A 16,910-nucleotide genomic window follows, 5' to 3' on the forward strand; every position below is an offset into this window, starting at 1 on the left:
ATAGTGACAAACAAGGGAGCCCTAGAGCAAACAAGCAAAATGGGCCTCTGACCACTTGTTGGGTAGTAAATTCCAACAATATTCCAGGTTAAGTAGGCCCGCATCTCTCCATCCTCTACACCACTGATAGCTGCACCTCTGGGCGGCACCGATTCATGCACTAAAAAGCCACCTTTTGGTGTCTGTGCTGCCTTTCTTTGTGATGCCCCTGAATGCAGTTTTGGTATAGATTAGATTTAATTTATATTTTTAAAGTGTGGATTATACCATAAAGTGTCTTGGTGCTAGCTCTGCACTTCTTGCCTACTGGAGAAACGATCATAGGACAATACAAGTGTAGATTACAGGGTCGATAAAAACAGCCAGGTTTTTAGCTGCTTTCGAAAATCGTGAGGTTTGTCTGTGATCTCCGATGAAAAGGCATTTGGATCCAAAGAATGTCAATAGCATAACTAGATCGTTTGTGCATTGCTTTGTAAAACTGAGCCTTCTTAAATTTGTAAGTTGGTATTTCTTCTTTTGTACTTTCTAGTACAACTGTCAGACATAGAACCTCTCAGCAGATGTTTAGGCATTGCCAGTGTTATGAATGTTTGTATCCATACAACAGCTGTAAACATCATGTTTCCAGCAACAGTTTATTATTAGCAATTGGATTTTCAGAAGGATGCGTACGAGTTTTCAAGACTTTGGGCGGTATTTTACAATGTGGTTTTCAAACATGAGATTTAAATTGGTTTTCTTTTGTGCTAAATAGAAATTAAAACGGACAGGTTAGCAGCTCTTTTATAAAGACATAATAAGGCCGAGTGATGGGGGCATAAATGTTTCAATATAGAAGATCACCAGTCAATAAATGCCACATTTCAGATAATTATGCTAACATGTCCTTGTAAAATGGCCTTGCTTAAATGAGAAGATCATAATAATATTGGTCTTATATTACACTCGAGGATGACGTCCTCCTGTTTATAGGTGCTGGATACCAGGAGATAATGTTCCATTATAAAATGTTACCCATCCTATCAACCTGAGAATAGTGTACGATGAAGGTAGCCCAGCTGGCATTTGCCTCCTTGACTGAGAGCTAGGCATCGAACTCGGTAGGTGCCGTTTGACTCACTGAGGCATCTTGGCACAAATGAACCCATCAATAATGTAATTGTTTTCAAGTCATAAATTGACCCTAATTACATAATAGATGACATCACTGATGAAATAATCGGCCACTGCCTGGTTCCGCAGTGCAGTGGCATTTGTTGTGAGCAGGGGCGGAGCGAGTTGGTGTCTGGCCTCAGGCTCAGCCTGGCTCTAGTCTAGGCCTGGCTATGACTCGAGGTGGGTGGGTACTGCTGGTCAGCTCTGCTGGTCCACTGAGTGCATCCCTGGGGGCAAACTAAATGAAATTCCGTCTGTGACATAGTTCGATGACTTGCTTGCAATACAGATGATCGGAAATCCATGTCTTAAGGAATGGGTTAACTGATAGACATGACGGGTATAAAAAAAAAATACAGTGGAACAATACCTGCGATTATGCAAAGCAGTTGTTTCGCCCTAGTATGAGAGGGCCATGATTTTTACACCGAGTATAGAAATATCTTTTCCCAAAGTCCCATAAATCTCTTTTTTACGCTGTTGCATAGACAAAAAGACTTAAGTATTTGTTACCATTGCTCAATGGATGCAAAGTTAATGACACCCTTTAAATTCTGACACTTACTCAGGCAGATGTTGTTCTTTTCTCTTCCTGCATCTGGTCCTCACTGTTATTTTGAAGCTGGACCACATGCAATAGGCTATTTAAATTGTGGTCTGAGCTTTCTGTGTGAATTAAAAAAAATAAACCATGTTATTTATAAAGATTGAAAATATTGAACTCAATGTTCAATTTCGAGATACTTTAAAGAAAATAATGTGCTTTTCCTTCAATATATCTATTTTCTCTAACTTTTCTAACTACGCTTTCACAAAGCCTGTCGCTCAGCATTCATGTTATAAAGGCAAAGCCTATTACCTTTGCCAATGCTTACTAATGATGAGCCAGCAAACCCAACCAATACCACCAGCTCAGCATCTGCTGGGTGTGCCAAGTTTGCTTTTTCTCAGCAGCACATATTTTAAAGAACTGAAACTAAGGAGTAGATTTAGCGCTTGGTGGACAGGTCACTAGGTCACAAACGTGAGGGATATTCCGTCCGCGGTATTATAAGTTCGACTGGATATAATGGCATTGTAATAGTTGGATGGGATATCCACCACGTCCATCACAGAGTAACCCCAATGCTCCAAACTCTAAAACAGGCCCTGCGTCCTAAGGGCTTCTCTTCATGTTGCTTACCCAGCCATCACAAAAACCTCTGACATGGCTGGGATCAATAAATCGTCTGGTGCAGGTGCTTGTTAGCAGTGTTTAGGCAAGAGAACTACACATGAAGAAGTTGCTCACAGCAGCCACTCACTGCACAGAAACGGCTGCCCACTTCTGTTCTGATAGCAGAGTTTGTGCACCATGTACACCATCTTAGTTGGGGCTGGGACATACGCCCAGCATTTGGACCTTATTCCAATCTAAGATCAGGCACAAAGGAAGCACAACACTTTGTTTATTCATAAATGTGCCTCAAAATCTCAACCTCAATTTCCACTGCTTTCACTTTTATTCAAACTGTCAGTAAGAGTATGAACTGTACACAGCTGGATTGGGCAGCATGAAACAGAATGAAGTGATGAACACAAAATCACATCTAGACAGCAGCATTACTTCTTGACAACATTATTTTTATACTCCAATTTGCATCAATCTAGCAACGTTATTTATTTGTGCCGCGTGCTTGTGCTGGAAGCAGACATATTTTCTAAGAAAAGCTCTGTCACCTAGAAAGGAAAAACATATAAACATATATTTCAGTTAGGGCTAATGAAACAGAAAAAACTGTTTTACACTTCTAGGTAACTGGAACAAAAATATTAGCTAAGTGTGCTCCAACAGCAATGATGCACTGAACAATGACATTACCTGTATTTCAAGATATACAAGTGATAGTGTCTAGTTTGGCTTTTGATTCACCTCCTGCACCTTCTTCACAAGTAAGAAACAGAATAAGTTTTAAGATTTTTCCTGGATTATTATTATCATTATAGAGTGCTCAGTCGCACAATGCTCACATTAGGACCAAGCTTTATATGACTGTAGTGTAGACACCGCAAAGCAGAGCCGACAGAAACTTCCCTGCCTTACAAAGCTCACCAGGTCCAGGCCTGACTGACTGCTCCAGGCCGGATTTTTACTTTTCATTCCAGGACTTGTAGTCCTTGTTCAGCTGAATAAATTCAGGAAACTCAGGGGCATATTATCAAGGGGGTTTATCTCCGCTTTTTTGGCTTTAAAAGCCAAGAAAGCGGAGATAAAATTATCTCCCTATTACCAAGCTGTCGCTAACACCAGTTAGCGACAGCTAATAGGAGATAGCGACCATCTTGGGCCCCACTTTGCATGTCAGTGATATTTATCACTAATGACATGCAAAGTGGGCGTGCCAAGATGTTAGCGACTGGAAACAGTCGCTAACATCGCTATCTCCTATTACCAACTTTTGGAGATATTCGCGCTAAGCGAGAATATCTCCAAAAGCTAACACCTGCCCTCAGCAGTTCTTAGCCATGTTATCCAATGGGAGGTGGATAACATGGCTAAGAGCATTTGCTCGGTAATGCATGAATATTGCTGACTTTTAAGCGATATTCATGCATTGCGGCCGTTTTTTATCGCATTTGCGATAAACCCTGCTAATAGCAAGGTTTATCTGCGATAAAAATCGCCGATGTGCGGCGATAATTTTTGTCTCTAAACAAGTTAGAGACAAAAATTATCGCTAGTTGTTGGTAATATGCCCCTAAGTCCTAGAATCCAAAGAAACAAACTGCCTGGACTAGATCAGCTGCTCAACTCTGAACCAGGGGAGTCTTGGCAGCTGTGAGCAGCTGTGACAGGGTGAGAAGGGCATGAGATGTGTTGGAGGAGCCAGAGATATAACTGATCTCAGCTTGTCTTTCTAATTACAAAAAGTTCTAAAGACCACAGACGTTTGCACTGATGCAAATCAAACCACTGATGTTTGAATTCATACAAATAAAAGAAACCAGGGCAAATTTGTGCCTCTTTTCTGCAGATTTAGACATGGGGGCGAACTGATCCACACCATTTTTCTGTTTGCGTTAAATGAATGCATACATTCTGACAAATCTTTAAATGTTTATTATGGGAGTGTTATTTTCTTCTGGAATCTATAAATGGTGCAGGAAACGTTTGTTTTTCCAAAAAGGCCATTTATGGATTAAGTTCAGCTAAGCTTTCATTTACACTTCAAAATGATGGATAACAATACGTATAATAAATAAGGTCCCACAATGCATCTGTAACATGGATACTGCATCAACATGCAATGGCAAAGCCAAGAAGTCTGGCTATAAAGTGTTAAGATGGCAAAAGAACAGGTGTAGCAGGATCTGGCAGGTAAGAACCATGGTGTAAAGAAAAGCCAGACAGACAGGGCCAGGAAGGACAGACGAGATGTCGATATGGTGAGAGCAGGTGAATTACGTGATAGTCCTGGAGCCGCTGTAGTTTACAGATCAGACATCGCAGTTACGGATGAAGAGCAGCAGGGGGCGTGAAATGTGGTTGGATCTTAGACACCAATTCATGAAGGACAAGAACAGGGCATGAGGTGGAGCCAAAGAAACACTGAACCATACGGCGCACATCTATCCACTGATATTCTCTGTCACTTACCCTTTCTCACACAGAGCGATGATAGATGTGGTTGATAATTGTAGGGCCGCACTTCTAAAATATTCCAGGTGTTCCATGCCACAGTGAGTGCTGCAAAGACACAAGACATAGCATTAGTGAAAGACTCAAATTATTGTGTCACTCTCCATACACACATTCCCTCTCTGCACACCACAAAATATCCCGCTCTGTTCATCACTCCGCAATCCCTCTTCCCTGCTCTGCATAGACTGTAGAAGCATTATAGACTCCCGTTGTCATGCTGCTTCCAGTGTCCACTTTACACCCCGCAGACCCCCTACCCTGCTCTGCATAAACTGTAGAAGCATTATAGACTCCCGTTGTCATGCTGCTTCCAGTGTCCACTTTACACCCCGCAGACCCCCTACCCTGCTCTGCATAAACTGTAGAAGCATTATAGACCCCAGTGTCATGCTGCTTCCAGTGTCCACCTTACACCCCGCAGACCCCCTACCCTGCTCTGCATAAACTGTAGAAGCATTATAGACTCCACTGTCAAGCGGCTCCCAGTGTCCACCTTACACCCCGCAGCCCCCCTACCCTGCTCTGCATAAACTGTAGAAGCATTATAGACCCCACTGTCATGCTGCTCCCAGTGTCCACCTTACACCCCGCAGACCCCCTACCCTGCTCTGCATAAACTGTAGAAGCATTATAGACCCCACTGTCATGCTGCTCCCAGTGTCCACCTTACACCCCGCAGACCCCCTACCCTGCTCTGCATAAACTGTAGACGCATTATAGACTCCCCTGTCATGCTGCTTACAGTGTCCACCTTACACCCCGCAGACCCCCTACCCTGCTCTGCATAAACTGTAGAAGCATTATAGACTCCCAGTGTCATGCTGCTTCCAGTGTCCACCTTACACCCCGCAGACCCCCTACCCTGCTCTGCATAAACTGTAGACGCATTATAGACTCCCAGTGTCATGCTGCTTCCAGTGTCCACCTTACACCCCGCAGACCCCCTACCCTGCTCTGCATAAACTGTAGACGCATTATAGACTCCCAGTGTCATGCTGCTCCCAGTGTCCACCTTACACCCCGCAGCCCCCCTACCCTGCTCTGCATAAACTGTAGACGCATTATAGACTCCCAGTGTCATGCTGCTTCCAGTGTCCACCTTACACCCCGCAGACCCCCTACCCTGCTTTGCATAAACTGTCGAAGCATTATAGACCCCACTGTCATGCTGCTTCCAGTGTCCACCTTACACCCCGCAGCCCCCCTACCCTGCTCTGCATAAACTGTAGAAGCATTATAGACTCCCCTGTCATGCTGCTTCCAGTGTCCACCTTACACCCCGCAGCCCCCCTACCCTGCTCTGCATAAACTGTAGACGCATTATAGACTCCCAGTGTCATGCTGCTCCCAGTGTCCACCTTACACCCCGCAGATCCCTTACCCTGCTCTGCATAAACTGTAGAAGCATTATAGACTCCCCTGTCATGCTGCTTCCAGTGTCCACCTTACACCCCGCAGCCCCCCTACCCTGCTCTGCATAAACTGTAGACGCATTATAGACTCCCTGTGTCATGCTGCTTCCAGTGTCCACCTTACACCCCGCAGCCCCCTACCCTGCTCTGCATAAACTGTAGAAGCATTATAGACTCCCACTGTCATGCTGCTTCCAGTGTCCACCTTACACCCCGCAGACCCCCTACCCTGCTCTGCATAAACTGTAGAAGCATTATAGACCCCACTGTCATGCTGTTCCCAGTGTCCACCTTACACCCCGCAGCCCCCCTACCCTGCTCTGCATAAACTGTAGAAGCATTATAGACCCCACTGTCATGCTGCTCCCAGTGTCCACCTTACACCCCGCAGCCCCCCTACCCTGCTCTGCATAAACTGTAGACGCATTATAGACTCCAGTGTCATGCTGCTCCCAGTGTCCACCTTACACCCCGCAGCCCCCCTACCCCGCTCTGCATAAACTGTAGAAGCATTATAGACTCCCCTGTCATGCTGCTTCCAGTGTCCACATTACACCCCGCAGCCCCCTACCCTGCTCTGCATAAACTGTAGAAGCATTATAGACCCCACTGTCATGCTGCTCCCAGTGTCCACCTTACACCCCGCAGCCCCCTACCCTGCTCTGCATAAACTGTAGAAGCATTATAGACCCCACTGTCATGCTGCTCCCAGTGTCCACCTTACACCCCGTAGACCCCCTACCCTGCTCTGCATAAACTGTAGAAGCATTATAGACCCCACTGTCATGCTGCTCCCAGTGTCCACCTTACACCCCGCAGCCCCCTACCCTGCTCTGCATAAACTGTAGAAGCATTATAGACTCCCAGTGTCATGCTGCTTCCAGTGTCCACTTTACACCCCGCAGCCCCCTACCCTGCTCTGCATAAACTGTAGAAGCATTATAGACCCCACTGTCATGCTGCTTCCAGTGTCCACCTTACACCCCGCAGACCCCCTACCCTGCTCTGCATAAACTGTAGAAGCATTATAGACCCCACTGTCATGCTGCTCCCAGTGTCCACCTTACACCCCGCAGCCCCCCTACCCTGCTCTGCATAAACTGTAGAAGCATTATAGACTCCAGTGTCATGCTGCTTCCAGTGTCCACCTTACACCCCGCAGACCCCCTACCCTGCTCTGCATAAACTGTAGACGCATTATAGACTCCCGTTGTCATGCTGCTTCCAGTGTCCACCTTACACCCCGCAGACCCCCTACCCTGCTTTGCATAAACTGTCGAAGCATTATAGACTCCCAGTGTCATGCTGCTCCCAGTGTCCACCTTACACCCCGCAGACCCCCTACCCTGCTCTGCATAAACTGTAGAAGCATTATAGACTCCGCTGTCATGCTGCTCCCAGTGTCCACCTTACACCCCGCAGCCCCCCTACCCTGCTCTGCATAAACTGTAGAAGCATTATAGACTCCAGTGTCATGCTGCTTCCAGTGTCCACCTTACACCCCGCAGCCCCCTACCCTGCTCTGCATAAACTGTAGAAGCATTATAGACTCCAGTGTCATGCTGCTTCCAGTGTCCACCTTACACCCCACAGCCCCCCTACCCTGCTCTGCATAAACTGTAGAAGCATTATAGACTCCACTGTCATGCTGCTCCCAGTGTCCACCTTACACCCCGCAGCCCCCCTACCCTGCTCTGCATAAACTGTAGAAGCATTATAGACTCCACTGTCATGCGGCTCCCAGTGTCCACGTTACACCCCGCAGACCCCCTACCCTGCTCTGCATAAACTGTAGAAGCATTATAGACTCCACTGTCAAGCGGCTCCCAGTGTCCACCTTACACCCCGCAGCCCCCTACCCTGCTCTGCATAAACTGTAGAAGCATTATAGACCCCAGTGTCATGCTGCTTCCAGTGTCCACCTTACACCCCGCAGCCCCCCTACCCTGCTCTGCATAAACTGTAGAAGCATTATAGACTCCAGTGTCATGCTGCTTCCAGTGTCCACCTTACACCCCGCAGACCCCCTACCCCGCTCTGCATAAACTGTCGAAGCATTATAGACTCCCCTGTCATGCTGCTTCCAGTGTCCACCTTACACCCCACAGCCCCCCTACCCCGCTCTGCATAAACTGTAGACGCATTATAGACTCCCAGTGTCATGCTGCTGCCAGTGTCCACTTTACACCCCGCAGCCCCCCTACCCTGCTCTGCATAAACTGTAGAAGCATTATAGACTCCCCTGTCATGCTGCTTCCAGTGTCCACCTTACACCCCGCAGCCCCCTACCCTGCTCTGCATAAACTGTCGAAGCATTATAGACTCCCATTGTCATGCTGCTCCCAGTGTCCACCTTACACCCCGCAGCCCCCCTACCCTGCTCTGCATAAACTGTCGAAGCATTATAGACTCCACTGTCATGCTGCTCCCAGTGTCCACCTTACACCCCGCAGCCCCCTACCCTGCTCTGCATAAACTGTAGAAGCATTATAGACTCCACTGTCATGCTGCTCCCAGTGTCCACCTTACACCCCGCAGCCCCCCTACCCTGCTCTGCATAAACTGTAGACGCATTATAGACTCCAGTGTCATGCTGCTCCCAGTGTCCACCTTACACCCCGCAGCCCCCCTACCCTGCTCTGCATAAACTGTCGAAGCATTATAGACTCCACTGTCATGCTGCTCCCAGTGTCCACCTTACACCCCGCAGCCCCCTACCCTGCTCTGCATAAACTGTAGAAGCATTATAGACTCCCAGTGTCATGCTGCTCCCAGTGTCCACCTTACACCCCGCAGCCCCCCTACCCTGCTCTGCATAAACTGTAGAAGCATTATAGACTCCACTGTCATGCTGCTTCCAGTGTCCACCTTACACCCCGCAGCCCCCTACCCTGCTCTGCATAAACTGTAGAAGCATTATAGACTCCCATTGTCATGCTGCTCCCAGTGTCCACCTTACACCCCGCAGACCCCCTACCCTGCTCTGCATAAACTGTAGAAGCATTATAGACTCCACTGTCATGCTGCTTCCAGGGTCCACCTTACACCCCGCAGCCCCCCTACCCTGCTCTGCATAAACTGTAGAAGCATTATAGACTCCACTGTCATGCTGTTCCCAGTGTCCACCTTACACCCCGCAGCCCCCTACCCTGCTCTGCATAAACTGTAGACACATTATAGACCCCAGTGTCATGCTGCTTCCAGGGTCCACCTTACACCCCGCAGCCCCCCTACCCTGCTCTGCATAAACTGTAGACGCATTATAGACTCCGCTGTCATGCTGCTTCCAGTGTCCACCTTACACCCCGCAGCCCCCCTACCCTGCTCTGCATAAACTGTAGAAGCATTATAGACTCCCCTGTCATGCTGCTTCCAGTGTCCACCTTACACCCCGCAGCCCCCCTACCCTGCTCTGCATAAACTGTAGAAGCATTATAGACTCCCCTGTCATGCTGCTTCCAGTGTCCACCTTACACTCTGCAGCCCCCTACCCTGCTCTGCATAAACTGTAGAAGCATTATAGACCCCACTGTCATGCTGCTTCCAGGGTCCACCTTACACCCCGCAGCCCCCCTACCCTGCTCTGCATAAACTGTAGACGCATTATAGACTCCACTGTCATGCTGCTTCCAGTGTCCACTTTACACCCCGCAGCCCCCTACCCTGCTCTGCATAAACTGTAGAAGCATTATAGACTCCACTGTCATGCTGCTTCCAGTGTCCACCTTACACCCCGCAGCCCCCCTACCCTGCTCTGCATAAACTGTAGACGCATTATAGACTCCCGTCATGCTGCTCCCAGTGTCCACCTTACACCCCGCAGCCCCCTACCCTGCTCTGCATAAACTGTAGACGCATTATAGACCCCACTGTCATGCTGCTCCCAGTGTCCACCTTACACCCCGCAGACCCCCTACCCTGCTCTGCATAAACTGTAGACGCATTATAGACTCCCATTGTCATGCTGCTCCCAGTGTCCACCTTACACCCCGCAGCCCCCCTACCCTGCTCTGCATAAACTGTAGAAGCATTATAGACTCCCCTGTCATGCTGCTTCCAGTGTCCACCTTACACCCCGCAGCCCCCTACCCTGCTCTGCATAAACTGTAGACGCATTATAGACTCCCCTGTCATGCTGCTCCCAGTGTCCACCTTACACCCCGCAGCCCCCTACCCTGCTCTGCATAAACTGTAGAAGCATTATAGACCCCCCTGTCATGCTGCTCTCAGTGTCCACCTTACACCCCGCAGCCCCCTACCCTGCTCTGCATAAACTGTAGAAGCATTATAGACTCCCCTGTCATGCTGCTTCCAGTGTCCACCTTACACCCCGCAGCCCCCTACCCTGCTCTGCATAAACTGTAGAAGCATTATAGACTCCCCTGTCATGCTGCTCCCAGTGTCCACCTTACACCCCGCAGCCCCCCTACCCTGCTCTGCATAAACTGTAGAAGCATTATAGACTCCCCCTGTCATGCTGCTGCCAGTGTCCACTTTACACCCCGCAGACCCCCTACCCTGCTCTGCATAAACTGTAGACGCATTATAGACTCCCGTTGTCATGCTGCTCCCAGTGTCCACCTTACACCCCGCAGCCCCCCTACCCTGCTCTGCATAAACTGTAGACGCATTATAGACTCCCCTGTCATGCTGCTCCCAGTGTCCACCTTACACCCCGCAGCCCCCCTACCCTGCTCTGCATAAACTGTAGACGCATTATAGACTCCCCTGTCATGCTGCTGCCAGTGTCCACTTTACACCCCGCAGACCCCCTACCCTGCTTTGCATAAACTGTAGACGCATTATAGACTCCCGTTGTCATGCTGCTTCCAGTGTCCACCTTACACCCCGCAGACCCCCTACCCTGCTTTGCATAAACTGTCGAAGCATTATAGACCCCACTGTCATGCTGCTCCCAGTGTCCACCTTACACCCCGCAGCCCCCTACCCTGCTCTGCATAAACTGTAGAAGCATTATAGACTCCCAGTGTCATGCTGCTCCCAGTGTCCACCTTACACCCTGCAGCCCCCTACCCTGCTCTGCATAAACTGTAGAAGCATTATAGACCCCACTGTCATGCTGCTTCCAGTGTCCACCTTACACCCCGCAGACCCCCTACCCTGCTCTGCATAAACTGTAGAAGCATTATAGACTCCAGTGTCATGCTGCTTCCAGTGTCCACCTTACACCCCGCAGCCCCCCTACCCTGCTCTGCATAAACTGTAGAAGCATTATAGACTCCACTGTCAAGCGGCTCCCAGTGTCCACCTTACACCCCGCAGCCCCCTACCCTGCTCTGCATAAACTGTAGAAGCATTATAGACCCCACTGTCATGCTGCTCCCAGTGTCCACCTTACACCCCGCAGACCCCCTACCCTGCTCTGCATAAACTGTAGAAGCATTATAGACTCCCATTGTCATGCTGCTTCCAGTGTCCACCTTACACCCCGCAGACCCCCTACCCTGCTCTGCATAAACTGTAGAAGCATTATAGACTCCCATTGTCATGCTGCTTCCAGTGTCCACCTTACACCCCGCAGACCCCCTACCCTGCTCTGCATAAACTGTAGAAGCATTATAGACTCCACTGTCATGCTGCTCCCAGTGTCCACCTTACACCCCACAGCCCCCCTACCCCGCTCTGCATAAACTGTAGAAGCATTATAGACTCCACTGTCATGCTGCTTCCAGTGTCCACCTTACACCCCGCAGCCCCCTACCCTGCTCTGCATAAACTGTCGAAGCATTATAGACTCCACTGTCATGCTGCTTCCAGTGTCCACCTTACACCCCACAGCCCCCCTACCCTGCTCTGCATAAACTGTAGAAGCATTATAGACTCCAGTGTCATGCTGCTTCCAGTGTCCACCTTACACCCCGCAGACCCCCTACCCTGCTCTGCATAAACTGTCGAAGCATTATAGACTCCACTGTCATGCTGCTCCCAGTGTCCACCTTACACCCCGCAGACCCCCTACCCTGCTCTGCATAAACTGTAGAAGCATTATAGACTCCAGTGTCATGCTGCTTCCAGTGTCCACCTTACACCCCGCAGACCCCCTACCCTGCTCTGCATAAACTGTAGAAGCATTATAGACCCCAGTGTCATGCTGCTTCCAGTGTCCACCTTACACCCCGCAGCCCCCTACCCTGCTCTGCATAAACTGTCGAAGCATTATAGACTCCACTGTCATGCTGCTTCCAGTGTCCACCTTACACCCCACAGCCCCCCTACCCTGCTCTGCATAAACTGTAGAAGCATTATAGACTCCAGTGTCATGCTGCTTCCAGTGTCCACCTTACACCCCACAGCCCCCCTACCCTGCTCTGCATAAACTGTAGAAGCATTATAGACTCCACTGTCATGCTGCTCCCAGTGTCCACCTTACACCCCGCAGCCCCCTACCCTGCTCTGCATAAACTGTAGAAGCATTATAGACCCCAGTGTCATGCTGCTCCCAGTGTCCACATTACACCCCGCAGCCCCCTACCCTGCTCTGCATAAACTGTCGAAGCATTATAGACTCCACTGTCATGCTGCTTCCAGTGTCCACCTTACACCCCACAGCCCCCCTACCCTGCTCTGCATAAACTGTAGAAGCATTATAGACTCCACTGTCATGCTGCTCCCAGTGTCCACCTTACACCCCGCAGCCCCCTACCCTGCTCTGCATAAACTGTAGAAGCATTATAGACCCCAGTGTCATGCTGCTCCCAGTGTCCACATTACACCCCGCAGCCCCCTACCCTGCTCTGCATAAACTGTAGAAGCATTATAGACCCCAGTGTCATGCTGCTTCCAGTGTCCACCTTACACCCCGCAGCCCCCCTACCCTGCTCTGCATAAACTGTCGAAGCATTATAGACTCCCAGTGTCATGCTGCTCCCAGTGTCCACCTTACACCCCGCAGCCCCCCTACCCTGCTCTGCATAAACTGTAGACGCATTATAGACCCCACTGTCATGCTGCTCCCAGTGTCCACCTTACACCCCGCAGACCCCCTACCCTGCTCTGCATAAACTGTAGACGCATTATAGACTCCCGTTGTCATGCTGCTTCCAGTGTCCACCTTACACCCCGCAGACCCCCTACCCTGCTCTGCATAAACTGTAGACGCATTATAGACTCCCAGTGTCATGCTGCTCCCAGTGTCCACCTTACACCCCGCAGCCCCCCTACCCTGCTCTGCATAAACTGTAGACGCATTATAGACTCCCAGTGTCATGCTGCTCCCAGTGTCCACCTTACACCCCGCAGCCCCCCTACCCCGCTCTGCATAAACTGTAGAAGCATTATAGACTCCACTGTCATGCTGCTTCCAGTGTCCACCTTACACCCCGCATCCCCCCTACCCTGCTCTGCATAAACTGTAGACGCATTATAGACTCCCCTGTCATGCTGCTTCCAGTGTCCACCTTACACCCCGCAGACCCCCTACCCTGCTCTGCATAAACTGTAGAAGCATTATAGACCCCAGTGTCATGCTGCTCCTAGTGTCCACCTTACACCCCGCAGACCCCCTACCCTGCTCTGCATAAACTGTAGACGCATTATAGACCCCACTGTCATGCTGCTCCCAGTGTCCACCTTACACCCCGCAGCCCCCCTACCCTGCTCTGCATAAACTGTAGACGCATTATAGACTCCGGTTGTCATGCTGCTTCCAGTGTCCACTTTACACCCCGCAGCCCCCCTACCCTGCTCTGCATAAACTGTAGAAGCATTATAGACTCCCCTGTCATGCTGCTCCCAGTGTCCACCTTACACCCCGCAGCCCCCCTACCCTGCTCTGCATAAACTGTAGAAGCATTATAGACCCCACTGTCATGCTGTTCCCAGTGTCCACCTTACACCCCGCAGCCCCCCTACCCTGCTCTGCATAAACTGTAGACGCATTATAGACTCCACTGTCATGCTGCTCCCAGTGTCCACCTTACACCCCGCAGACCCCCTACCCTGCTCTGCATAAACTGTAGAAGCATTATAGACTCCAGTGTCATGCTGCTTCCAGTGTCCACATTACACCCCGCAGCCCCCTACCCTGCTCTGCATAAACTGTAGAAGCATTATAGACCCCACTGTCATGCTGCTTCCAGTGTCCACCTTACACCCCGCAGCCCCCCTACCCTGCTCTGCATAAACTGTAGAAGCATTATAGACTCCCCTGTCATGCTGCTTCCAGTGTCCACCTTACACCCCGCAGCCCCCTACCCTGCTCTGCATAAACTGTAGAAGCATTATAGACCCCACTGTCATGCTGCTTCCAGTGTCCACCTTACACCCCGCAGCCCCCCTACCCTGCTCTGCATAAACTGTAGAAGCATTATAGACTCCCCTGTCATGCTGCTTCCAGTGTCCACCTTACACTCTGCAGCCCCCTACCCTGCTCTGCATAAACTGTCGAAGCATTATAGACTCCCCTGTCATGCTGCTTCCAGTGTCCACCTTACACCCTGCAGACCCCCTACCCTGCTCTGCATAAACTGTCGAAGCATTATAGACCCCACTGTCATGCTGCTTCCAGTGTCCACCTTACACCCCGCAGCCCCCTACCCTGCTCTGCATAAACTGTAGAAGCATTATAGACTCCGCTGTCATGCTGCTCCCAGTGTCCACCTTACACCCCGCAGCCCCCTACCCTGCTCTGCATCAACTGTAGAAGCATTATAGACTCCCCTGTCATGCTGCTTCCAGTGTCCACCTTACACTCTGCAGACCCCCTACCCTGCTCTGCATAAACTGTAGAAGCATTATAGACCCCACTGTCATGCTGCTCCCAGTGTCCACCTTACACTCTGCAGCCCCCCTACCCTGTTCTGCATAAACTGTCGAAGCATTATAGACCCCAGTGTCATGCTGCTTCCAGTGTCCACCTTACACCCCGCAGCCCCCCTACCCTGCTCTGCATAAACTGTAGAAGCATTATAGACCCCACTATCATGCTGCTTCCAGTGTCCACCTTACACTCTGCAGCCCCCTACCCCGCTCTGCATAAACTGTAGACGCATTATAGACTCCCGTTGTCATGCTGCTCCCAGTGTCCACCTTACACCCCGCAGCCCCCCTACCCTGCTCTGCATAAACTGTAGACGCATTATAGACTCCCAGTGTCATGCTGCTTCCAGTGTCCACATTACACCCCGCAGCCCCCTACCCTGCTCTGCATAAACTGTCGAAGCATTATAGACTCCCCTGTCATGCTGCTTCCAGTGTCCACCTTACACCCCGCAGCCCCCTACCCTGCTCTGCATAAACTGTCGAAGCATTATAGACTCCCAGTGTCATGCTGCTCCCAGTATCCACCTTACACCCCGCAGACCCCCACCCTGCTCTGCATAAACTGTAGACGCATTATAGACCCCAGTGTCATGCTGCTCCCAGTGTCCACCTTACACCCGGCAGACCCCCTACCCTGCTCTGCATAAACTGTAGAAGCATTATAGACTCCACTGTCATGCTGCTTCCAGTGTCCACCTTACACCCCGCAGACCCCCTACCCTGCTCTGCATAAACTGTAGACGCATTATAGACTCCCAGTGTCATGCTGCTTCCAGTGTCCACTTTACACCCCGCAGCCCCCTACCCTGCTCTGCATAAACTGTAGAAGCATTATAGACTCCCCTGTCATGCTGCTTCCAGTGTCCACCTTACACCCCACAGCCCCCCTACCCTGCTCTGCATAAACTGTAGAAGCATTATAGACTCCACTGTCATGCTGCTCCCAGTGTCCACCTTACACCCCACAGCCCCCCTACCCTGCTCTGCATAAACTGTAGAAGCATTATAGACTCCAGTGTCATGCTGCTTCCAGTGTCCACCTTACACCCCGCAGACCCCCTACCCTGCTCTGCATAAACTGTAGACGCATTATAGACTCCCAGTGTCATGCTGCTTCCAGTGTCCACTTTACACCCCGCAGCCCCCTACCCTGCTCTGCATAAACTGTAGAAGCATTATAGACTCCCCTGTCATGCTGCTTCCAGTGTCCACCTTACACCCCACAGCCCCCCTACCCTGCTCTGCATAAACTGTAGAAGCATTATAGACTCCACTGTCATGCTGCTCCCAGTGTCCACCTTACACCCCGCAGACCCCCTACCCTGCTCTGCATAAACTGTAGAAGCATTATAGACTCCAGTGTCATGCTGCTTCCAGTGTCCACCTTACACCCCGCAGACCCCCTACCCTGCTCTGCATAAACTGTCGAAGCATTATAGACTCCACTGTCATGCTGCTCCCAGTGTCCACCTTACACCCCGCAGACCCCCTACCCTGCTCTGCATAAACTGTAGAAGCATTATAGACTCCAGTGTCATGCTGCTTCCAGTGTCCACCTTACACCCCGCAGACCCCCTACCCTGCTCTGCATAAACTGTAGAAGCATTATAGACCCCAGTGTCATGCTGCTTCCAGTGTCCACCTTACACCCCGCAGCCCCCTACCCTGCTCTGCATAAACTGTCGAAGCATTATAGACTCCACTGTCATGCTGCTTCCAGTGTCCACCTTACACCCCGCAGACCCCCTACCCTGCTCTGCATAAACTGTAGAAGCATTATAGACCCCAGTGTCATGCTGCTTCCAGTGTCCACCTTACACCCCGCAGCCCCCTACCCTGCTCTGCATAAACTGTCGAAGCATTATAGACTCCCACTG

The 16,910-nt window shown here is 50.4% G+C and overlaps 1 long non-coding RNA gene across 1 annotated transcript in view; it reads right to left on the reverse strand.

The window, feature by feature from the left end:
• Positions 1 to 2,763: 2,763 nt before the first annotated feature.
• The window catches only part of LOC144808000 (uncharacterized), a 41,423-nt gene continuing 27,276 nt past the window's right edge, over positions 2,764 to 16,910 (reverse strand). Inside the window, exons 2-3 of the long non-coding RNA XR_013606559.1 lie at positions 4,796 to 4,885; positions 2,764 to 2,877 (exon numbers count right to left, since the gene is read on the reverse strand). This is a non-coding gene — a long non-coding RNA (uncharacterized LOC144808000). The remainder of the gene's footprint in view (positions 2,878 to 4,795; positions 4,886 to 16,910) is intronic.

This window comes from Lissotriton helveticus, chromosome 1_2 (assembly GCF_964261635.1).
Source record: "Lissotriton helveticus chromosome 1_2, aLisHel1.1, whole genome shotgun sequence".
NCBI lineage: Eukaryota > Metazoa > Chordata > Amphibia > Caudata > Salamandridae > Lissotriton > Lissotriton helveticus.